Raw genomic sequence first — 9,074 nt, forward strand, 5'->3', positions numbered from 1 at the left:
GGAATAGAATTCGAGGGTGCCTGCCATAAATATTTACACAGAGCTGTGGTAGAGTTTGCACAGAAAGTTTAATATCCTAATTGCTTTGCCACAGATAAATGTTTTTGAAGTTGAAAAAGATTTTTGACACGATTCGTTATTATATAAATAGCTAACAAACATTTACAAGTTCATCACAGCGAGGCTGTACAGATTGTCTGTAGAATGTCTTAGTATCACAGTACCGCCAGCTCTCTATTTATCTGTATTACACTGCTATCAATGATAACAATCTCTTTCAATCAGTATCGTGAATTATGCAGTCCATGGATAAAATTATGGAAATATGTAACGAATATATTTAATTGATATTTTCGAAAACCAATTAACTGTATTTGAACTATTAATTCTAATCATCAATTTTAAGTTCTCATATTCAGTGTCAAATTACATTTTTCCCATTCATAAGAGTATAAAATAGATTAAAACACATTCGTGGAATATAAACCTCCACCAAGCACTTCTCTTTCAAGTCAAAAAATTGTTATTGGTTAACACGTATGACGTCATATCTACTCACCCCACGCGAGTAAGACAGCCATGTGTATCAGTTATACTCTGAAAATTTATACATATAACATGTCTCAGTCTCCAAGGCAAACGATGAAATCTGCCGTCAACCATTGTGAAGACTCACAAGATTTAATAGATAGTGAAAACTGTATTAAAAAAACGAATTTGCTCTCCAGATATGTCATCATCTGAAGGTGTAACAGTCAAAAAAGCAAAATATTCACCTCGATAACCTCTGATTCTTGCAACAATCTATGAATTGAATAACACTTCTTCAAAAAAGATTATTCTTGGCGTGGAAATGCAAGTTGATGGTTCATTTGAACCAGTTATTGCGAATCTTGGACAATAAATCTAATGGAATCTCCTTCAATCGTAATGAATGGATTCAATTACAACAAAAATTCGATCTCATTTTTTCCTACTTGGAGGATCAAAGCAGTAACAATAACTCCAACTTTCGTTCTTTACCGATTAAAATTGGCCGTGATAACTTATTTTTCCAAACTTCGTATAATGCCAAAGCTATTTTAATCGAAAAGATTGTAGAAAATGCAGCCGCTATAACAGCAACCACATCGATAAATAGCGAGACTCAAGGAAAAAATGAAAAACTCTATATTCTTGGAATTGGTCTTCAAGCACCTACATTTCAAGGCCTCATCAACATTGTCATTTACATCGTTGAACGCATCAGAAGTATGGAGCAGGTATTATCGAATGTCAAGCTCTGCAAGGATTTTTTCGTGTAAGAATTAAGTGCTTATTTTTTTGCAGAAAAAATACACAGACCTTTCAGTGAATTTATGCGTCAAATTGTAAGTGTTAAATTTTACTACTTTAACCAACGGGTAAAGTCCAAATTATCCACGGATTTTGTAAATTCAAATTTTCAACTTTATATTTGACGAAATAACATGTATTTTAAACACTCAAATTACAAATGAGATGAAAGAAAATCTGTGTAAAATATTAAAAAAAGACTAATGACTGTTAAAAAGTTTTTTGTCAGTTTCTGTTCACATATTTAAATAAAAAATATGTCGGTCATATGTTTTTAATAATTCTTTTGTAGAAAAAATATTTCTCATATTTTAAAAATAATAGTTTTGACAGAATTTCAACGACAAACTGTATGCTTTTTATTGGTAAAAAATGAAAGTCTACATTCATATCACCGATTACACGTATGTCTATTCATATATATTTCTCTGTTGTGTTTGTGTGTCTGTGTATTTATTTGAGTTTAATATGTGAGAACATATGTATGCATTTTAAATGGAAATATTACAAGAGTTTATTAAGCAAATTTTGAAACTCTTGTCTGCCCCCATTTTTCTGAAAATAAAATAAAAAATGCTTTTAGTTAATATGATATTTTTTATTACCCTAAACCTTCCTTGCATGTGAAAGTATATGAGATTAGGATCCCAGCTCAGGTAAGATAAGATAGCATATTGCGATGGGACTGTAAAGGCTTTTAGTTGTTCAAATTGAAAAGTGTTTGAAAGGAGTCAAAATACAATAAAATTTACGCATTTTTCATTTCCGCTATTTCGGAAGATATTAAACGATGGAGTTAAATAAGAATGATATTTTCATACCATAGGCCAGCGCGGGTGCCCCCAACGCGTGAGATAGCCTGATGATAAGCTGATACAGACGATCCGGGGACACTGCTATGGTTTTCGGACCAAGTGGTTGTGGGAAAACTTGTTTTGTCGAAAAAATTTTGAGATATATTGAAATCATGTGTGATACACATTTTGAACGTATTCTTTTTTACTATTCAGAATGGCAGTCGACACAAGATCTTAGTGTTATATTTATCTCACAAAATTTATTTGATCAGGAGCATGGACAACGAGATATATAACTGAATACGAATTATATTGTTGTTTTTAAAAATCCTCGAGATCGAGCTCAATTTCAGCATCTTGCTCGACAAATATATTCGGAAACCCTCGTCTTTTTACAAGAAGCATATCAGGACGCAACATCTAAACCTCATGGTTACCTTCTTCTCGATTTAAAACAGTCTACACCCGATAATTGTCGTTCCAGAAAGATGGTTTTAGTGCCAAGCGAGCAGGTATAATAATTTCTACAATAAAGGTTTCGGCTCAGAGAATAATACTGTAAATACGATAGAGCACGCTTCTTCGATGAATTCTGAAGATAATATCTTCTCTGGTGCTAACTACAAAGTTTCAAATCTCAATAATACGACCCAAACTCCAGGTAATATTATAATCAGACTCGATGCTGAAATGAGTCAAATATAACATTCTCCATTTTTGAAAGATGAGTATGAAAAATGGAAAATGTATCAACAAATTTTACAAAAATTTTTATTTTTTACCCGAGAAACATGGAAACATAAAAAACCGATTGAAGAACAGGATAATCAGAAAGATAAAAATATAGGTGATTCAAGTGATTTCAATTATAATGATGAGGACTTTGTGAACCAGATATGCAAAAACGTGTAAAATGGGATTCACAAGGTTCTCTCTTTATAGATGGTAAAAGTGTAAAAAATGCAATTATCAGTGATCTAATAAACAATGCATTGAGATTGAGAAAAAAGATCGGCGGGCCGAGACCAGTTTGCCACGATCCTTCGTGAAATCAGTATGTCTAGAGAGATTGTCGGAAATAGGAAATACTGGAAAGAAGATATAATCTTTTCGAGAGAGAGAAGTATTCGACGCAGTCCCAAACTATCGCCTGGACTTTATGACTCATTAATGACAGAAGACGAAGAGGTCATTAGTGCTAACCAGGTATACAAAGGACTCACTGACACGCCAGACAGGAGTGCGAAGCGAGCAACACCTCGTAGCATAGGTTCGGCTAAAGCTCAAGGGTCGAGAAGAGGTAGCAGCCAGTGGAGAACATTGTTTCTGAAACCATGAAATTGTTCGAAGAAATATATTTCGACCCGTCTTATGAAGCCTCTTACTCAGGTATTGAAAAACTCGCAAACGCTGTGCGGGGAAGAGTCTTACGTGCAAAGGTGGTTGAATGGTTAAAATCTCAAGACTCGTATAATCCACACGTACCAATTCATCGACGTTTCAGGAGAATAAATTACTTTATATCAAATATAGATGATTTATGGAAAGCAGATTTAGTCGATTTAAAAAATTTAAAAGATTCGAATGATGGATACCAGTATCTACTGGTGGTCATTGTCGTGCTAAGTAAATACGTTTGGGTTGAGCTTCTTAAAGATAAATCCACGAATGAAGTTAGAAGGGCATTTGAAGTTATTCTCGATAAAAGTGAAAAGCGTTCTTCTTTCTTTCTACAGAGCAATAGAAGAAAAGAATTTCTCGGTGCAATATTTCAAAATTTTTTATCGACACGGGGTATAAGATTTCGTCTTGTACGTGATCCAAATATTAAGGCTGCTACAGTTAAACGATTTAATCGTACACTAAAAGAACGAATGTGGCGCTATTTTACGCATAGTAATACTCATCGTTACACTGATGTTTCACAACAAATTTTACAAGGCTATAATAATTCACGACATTCTAGTATAGGAATGCGACCATCAGAGGTGACTTTGGAAAATGCAGCACACGCCCGATTAAATATTTAAAGAAAGTATGGAAGAATAGCCTTGAATGGAAAAAAGCCTAAATATAAGGTCACTGATTACGTACGGATCAGTAGAGAGAAAGGCGCCTTTGCGAAAGGTTATGAGGCTGGATGGACAGAGGAGATTTTGTGATTGAACGAATAATTAAGAGGCTTAGACAAAATCCATATGTTTACGAGTTACAAGATCTGGCTGGTGATGACATAGGTGGAGTTTTTTACGAAAGAGAACTATCGGCTGTGAAGAAAGATACTGATATTAATGAGTTAGAATTTATAATTGAACGAGTGATACGTAGTAGGGGAAAGGTTTCTAAAAAAAAGTTACTTGTTAAGTGGATGGGTTATTCTGATAAATTCAATTCCTGGATACCTGTTACCAATATAAAAAAAAATTACATTGAATAACGATCAATTTCACTTAATTTCACCGAGCAATAGTAATATGAAGTATTTTTCGCACAATACTACGACTCGTTTCACGACACAACTGCCGCATGAAATACGTTTACAGGGTCGTTGGACTGTTGGACTGACAGAAATTCAATTTCCAAGAACATTTCTTCATGTAAGACATGAGGCACCTAATCAAAATGGAAAATCGTATAGCTTTAATGATAAATGTATCGAATAGTATAAATGAAGAAAAAATTAAGGGGAACTCTGAGAGAAAAACGCATGAAGCTAGAATTTACGGTAAAGATTTACTTGTTAAATACTCGTTTCTTGACGTTCTCAAAGGGAACGCCGAGTTGTCTGAGCTTAATGACAATACTATTAGAGATAAATACAGCGCAGGTATTCTGACTGCTAAATGGTTGAGTCCTATTGTCTCCGAGTTTCGACCTGGTGTGTACCCACAGGTAAACGATCTTGTCCGAGTGATTAACCAAACACCCATTGCTCCAGAACACTTAGGATTAATTTTCCAAAAAGACAAAATCGTATTATTATCTCGTATACTTGGTTTTGCACCACAACAATTATGTCAGATACTTCTTATTATGCTAATCACCCAGCAAGTTTATTGCGTGGTTTACTCGAAAAAAATGTTTGTTTATTATGATATTTGTGAACCTCACATTACGGGTGATGCGAAAGCCCCTCTTTTATGTATTATAAGTGTCGATACCTCAGCTTAGGAAAGGAATTAAACGGAAAAAAGTGAAGAGACTTGTTACAACGCATAAATCGAAGAAGAATAAAAAGAAAGGAGTGAAAAATACGAAATCTAAAAAGGAAATCAATAGTAGTAAAAAAAAAGGAAAAATAAGAAAACACAGAAGAAACAAAAGCGTAAAAATAGTTGTGGAAAAAATCGTTCAATTTCGGACATTTTTGGTGATTGAAAAATAGATATTGTATGATGCCTTTTTTCACTCACATTCTAACGAGTGTTTAAAAGCTGAACTAGATCTTTTTTCTCATCCCCCAACTCAGGCATCTATCTTGCCCATACACGTCAAATTGGAAACACCGACAGAAACTTCGGCAAATGCAGGAGGTCTGAAAAGTGTGATTGTGATAAACAAATTGTTTCATTCGATGTTCAATCAGGTGGACGTATATTTCAATCAAAAACTCGTTTCTCCTCCAAACAACATATAAGCATACAGAGCGTAGCTAGAAACATTACTCAATTATGGTCCAGCTGCAAAAAAGAGCCATCTGACTTCCGCTCTCTGGGCTGCAGATACTGCAGGAAAAATGGAATATTTGACCTCCAAAGATACAGGCAACGGTATTCGTTGATATTATTTTGGTGCAGGAACAACAATAGATCTAAAAGGTTATCTGCATTGCGACATTTTCAATCAAAACAAATTTCTGCTCAATGGGGTCGAGATGCGTCTTCGACTCGTACTAGGGTCTCCAGAACGTGGGATTTTTCGGCCCCCACCACTCTTCCACCTGGGAGCAACATATTCAAACGTAGCGTGTCGGTTAGTCGGCTCTGCTACATGTTGCGTAGGCCAGCCTTCTGTAGAGCCGAAAATACACGAGCACGAGCCCGAGCACCCCCGACTTCACGATTCGTTTTCAGTGGCCAACTGGCTATTTGGGTGAGTTTTAAAGTAAACTGAATTTCGCAGGGTGTCAAGAAAATGAAATTGCAGGAAATTTATTGCGAAATCTTGTTGCATATATTTTTTTAATTTTATTTTGGTTTAAAAATGTCCTTTCAAATTAGCGTAAGTTTGAGAGATATTCAGGAATTTTTAAACGATTAGAAAATAGTTAAAATTTGTAAAGATTTTGCTAACGAATTTTGTAAGGTTTCACGAAAATGAAGAAAATTCTTTGAGGCATCTACGCATAATTAATATAATTTTTCATTTTGAAAAATTAATTTTAAAAAATTCCAATACATTTTAAACTATGTTTAAAATTCTCAATAAAGAATCTGAAGATTTTAAGGCAATATTTTTCATTTTGCCGAATTTCAAAGAAAATCAGGAAAAATTTAAATAGTTTTCAATGATTAGAAGGCTTAGAAGGTCCGAAAAGATTAGAAACAGAACTTTTTCAAGATTGGTAGGAAAATTTTTAATGACTTTTTATTTTTAAAAACGTACTTGATGAAAATATTAAAAAAGGTTTTTAAACATGTGAAATTTCCTAAGATTAAAAAGAAGACTGTAGAAGATTTTAAAGAAAAATGTTTCAATTTGGTAAGATTATAATAAATAGGTCAAAACCGAGTAAATGCAAGAAATATTAAGAAGAATCGAAGAGATTCCAATCGAATTTTAAACATAAATTCTCTCAGAAACTTAGATTTTTAAAGAATTCAAACATAAACTTCAGAAACTTTAAAGGAATTCCGAAATATTTCAAGGAGGTAAAACTATTTTTCTGAAAATTCATGGGAAAAATTTAGATGATTATGAGTAAATTTTTCACATCTTGAATTAAGGAACATAATTCTTGTTAGGCCTTCTTGTGAAATTTTGTTACCCAATTTTTTAAATTATATGTTGTTTTAAAAATCTACTTTCAAATTTAAGTAAGTTTAAGAGATTCAGAAATTTTGAAAGGATACAAAAATAATTCAAACTTGTAAAGATTTTTCAAGAATTTTGTAAGTTTTCCTGAAAATGAAAAAAATTATTGTAGGTTCCTAGAAATAATTAAGATAATTTTTTATTTCAAAAAATTAATTTTAGGAGATTATTTTAAAGCATTTCCAAACATTCAAAAAGACTTCAAAATTTGTCAAAGTATCTGAAAAAGTTTAAAGGCAATTTTCTTAATTTTGCTAAATAAAAAAAGATAACTTGGAATAAGTTAAATGAGATTTTAAAAAGTTTATGTTAATTAGACGTAAAAATTGTTAAATTATTTTAAAAAATTTGGAAACATTAAAAATTTTAGTTTTTAAATAAACTGAACACTTAAGATTTTTATATTAAATTTTAACAAGATATAATAGATATGTATTAAAATAGAATTAAATTCCTTAATTTTGTCTAAAATTATAAAAAAAAATTAAGGAATTTAATTCTTATTAAACCGTCCTGCGCAATTTTGTGGTACCATTTTTTGTTATGTTTATGTTGGTTTGTAAAATTTACTTTCAAATTTGAGTAAGTTTACGAGATATTCAGAAATTTTGAAACTATTAAAAAACAATTAAAACTTGCAAAAAAATCAGAAAAAATTTGAATAATTCTTAAAGATTAGAAGATTAGAAGGTCCGAAAATATTAGAATGAACTAATTACTTTTATAATAATCACTTGAAAATTTTTAATAATTTGTATTTCAAAAAATGTACTTTAAAAAAATTCAAAATGATTTTGAAACACATCAAACGATTTGCTATAATTTAAAAAAATAGTGTAGAAGATTTTAATGCAAAATGTTTCAATTTGATAAGATTAAAGATTTTAAAAAAGGTAAATAATTCAGTAAATTCAAGGAATCCTTGGAAGAATGGAAGAGATTCAAATCTAATTCTAAACTTAAATTTTTTTATAAATGTAGATAATCAAAGATTTCAAAAAATAAACTTTAGAAGCTGCAAGGGAATTCCGAAAGATTTCAAGGAGATAAAATTGTTTTTCTTAAAATTGTGTGCAAAATTTAGAAGATTATATAAGTCAAGTTTTTTACATCTTGAATGCTTTTTTAAAATTTTAAGAAAAATGTAAGTTAAAAATATTTTTTTGGAATTTATTTTGTTTTAAACGTATTAGAAATATTTAGAAACTTGAAAAAATTTCTCAAAATGTATCAAATATTCGTTAATATCTTCCACACTTTTAAATGTCCTAAACATCTTTTAAAAAGACTCGAGTTTTTCTAATATGTTTTTAAATCCAGTAAAATCAAAAAATTTAAAGTCCTCTAGGTTCGTTTTTGATATATCTCATTTCATGCTATTTTAGGCTATAGTCACAATTTTGAGGATATAAAGAGAAAAAGCCAAAAAGCTATTAACTTGACCTCATTCAAAAGACTAATTATTTGACAAAAATGTTGTAAAATTTTTATTTGAATGTGGTGTGGAAAGGAATTTTATTAAAAAATGTGTGGGATTTTCTGAACAGAAAACTGCATGAATTTCTGAACTTTCTTATTTTTCAAGTGTATTTTAATCTGCTTTACGTTTAGTGAAAAATCATATGCTGAAAAACAATAAGACAAATATCTATTTCTTCAACTTCAACTATAATTTGAAAGGCGATTCTTCATAGTATTTTACTAACTAATGGATATATTTTTATAATTTTATTCCTGAGATCTATTTCCTAAGGTCAAACATGGTACACAAATATCGTACAATTTTTAAACCACCAGCTGTTTACAGGAATTTTCTAAGTAAAAATCAATGTGTATCATATTCAAATAAATTTTGACAATATTTATAAAAGTATCATTATTTTTTATTAAAAAAAATAATGTATGTAG

General features: G+C 31.1%; 1 protein-coding gene across 2 annotated transcripts in view; it reads right to left on the reverse strand.

Moving 5' to 3' along the window:
* The window catches only part of LOC117174062 (phosphopantothenoylcysteine decarboxylase subunit VHS3-like), a 28,950-nt gene that overhangs the window by 10,610 nt on the left and 9,266 nt on the right, over window positions 1-9,074 (reverse strand). The window lies entirely within an intron of this gene.

The sequence above is a fragment of the Belonocnema kinseyi genome, chromosome 6, assembly GCF_010883055.1.
Source record: "Belonocnema kinseyi isolate 2016_QV_RU_SX_M_011 chromosome 6, B_treatae_v1, whole genome shotgun sequence".
NCBI lineage: Eukaryota > Metazoa > Arthropoda > Insecta > Hymenoptera > Cynipidae > Belonocnema > Belonocnema kinseyi.